The following is a 1,990-nucleotide window of genomic DNA, read 5'->3' as shown; positions in this document are numbered from 1 at the left end:
AGAGCAGGCAGCTGTTCTCCGTGTCCACATTTAAAACATCTTTCGCTGGCGATTTGACAGTCACTAGAAGCACATTATGACCCTTTGTAAAAGTTTCTGTGTGGTACCTGTGTTGTACATGAGCTAACGTTAGCGGCTAAGGACTGAGAGGCTGTCCGGTATGTGTGTGTGTCCGAGTTAGTGCTGCTTGCCCGATTGGGCATGTCTGCGCAGGGTCTGCTGGCCCGCCGGCTATTTTTACTTGCCCCGGGCATTCGGAGAGAGGGTAACAGCTGCGGCCTGCGGGAAGGCAGGGCTGGATGTCTAGCCCCCCCACAAAGGTCCAGCCCCGGCCAACAATCCCAAATATAGAAATCCTCCCCAAGTTACTCCACCTCTTCCCATCTTCCCTCCTGGCAAAAAGATTGGAAAAACCAAGCGGGAAAGTCATGTCGGTAAGTGAAATTACGTTACTACGATAAATGCAATAAATGAAAAACTTTATTCACATCTCATGGCGCTTTTGTTGCTGTATATTGTTGTTGTATAGCTTTAGGGTATCTTGGTAGGTTAATGGTCAACATTTAGCTTGTGTGGTAACATTATCCTACGCAACGTTAGCGTTAGCGTTGTTAGCGTTAGCGTTGCTGTAACTCAAATTTAGCTCTGTGTGTGTGTGTGTGTGTGTGGCATTTTCATTGCGTATGTATATATCGAAAGTGACGCTAAGTTATGTAACGTAACAAAAAAGTTATCTAACGTGGAAATTAATTAATTAAGAAGCTTTATTGTCATTGCGAGTCAGTGCAATGAAATTTTGTTTGGTATTCATTTCTTGTAGCAGCTACAATGTTGTATTTAAATGTTGTATTTAAAGCTTATTTGAATAAATTAAATTAAATAAATTAACCTGAATGTAAGAGAACACTAATGCTAATAGGTCTTGTGTGTCTTGAATCTAATGCTCAGTTGTTCTTTTTTTGTGGATATGTCCACAGCATCCCACCCATTTCCTGGCCACTGAAGAGCCTGTTTTTCTGGCAACAGAAGCATACGATTGTCCCTGTTGTCCTTTCCAGATGCCACTAAATCATAAAATTCTTTACCATCTGAGAAATCACTTAGATGGAGCAGTCCACCATGGAGGTCTGGTCTGAATTTACTGTAACATATTATATTATACATATTATATTACTTGTCTCTGCACAGAAGTAGGCAAAACTTCCTTCAGCTGCCGCTGTGCAGTGTTGTGATAAGAGTTGATGTCGAATAGGAGGCTCAGCTGTGTTGATTTTAATTCAGTTTTCTTAGATAAGTGATTACGATCAAATTCATTCATTTTAGTTACTTTGAAGACAGAATGACTACAAGCTATCAGTTATATTCTCAACAAATACTTATCCTTCCTCTATTTCTTCCAGATTGAGTAAATGTGTTCATGACTAAATTAATAACTTTAGTTATCATTAACAAACATTCTACTTTTGTATCCAAATTGAGTGACATGTTCTGCTTTCCTTTTAGGAGTGACAGAGAAGTTCAAGAAGTTCAGTCAGATGGTCATGTTTTGTTTTGTTTTGCTTGAATAAACTGTTGAAATAAAAAAATGTTCTTGAGTCATTTATCTCTAGACATCTGTAGTAAGATGCTGCAAATGATTTATCAGTCTGTGGTGGCAAGTGTGTTTTATGCTGCAGTCTGGGGAGGCAGCATCAGACACAAGGATGCAAGGCAGCTGGGTAAACTACTTGGTGGTAGAGAGATGTACACTGAAGATGTGAGAGGCCATTCAGAACAACCACCAGGATCATCCACTTGATAACATCTTGATGGATAAAAAAAAAAAAACAGCAGTGGTGGACGTCTCCCCTTTCTTCACTGCAGGATGAAATAATTGTAATAATGATAATAATAATGATAATAATTGTACATTTTTTGCAGGGAAATGGCTTGGTCTGCATGGAGGCTGAGCCCATATTATAATTTTTTGCCCGACCTACTGCTAACTATT

At 39.5% G+C, this 1,990-nt stretch overlaps 1 long non-coding RNA gene across 1 annotated transcript; it reads left to right on the top strand.

The window, feature by feature from the left end:
• The first annotated feature begins 389 nt into the window (after positions 1-389).
• On the top strand, positions 390-1,586 carry LOC125904967 (uncharacterized). The gene is made up of 3 exons (XR_007451607.1): positions 390-434; positions 978-1,125; positions 1,504-1,586. It is a non-coding gene; the product is annotated as an uncharacterized LOC125904967 (long non-coding RNA).
• The last annotated feature ends 404 nt before the right edge of the window (positions 1,587-1,990 follow it).

The sequence above is a fragment of the Epinephelus fuscoguttatus genome, linkage group LG17, assembly GCF_011397635.1.
Source record: "Epinephelus fuscoguttatus linkage group LG17, E.fuscoguttatus.final_Chr_v1".
NCBI lineage: Eukaryota > Metazoa > Chordata > Actinopteri > Perciformes > Serranidae > Epinephelus > Epinephelus fuscoguttatus.
The sequence above is the reverse complement of the archived record's forward strand: the minus strand, read 5'-3'. Positions and strand labels throughout refer to the sequence as shown.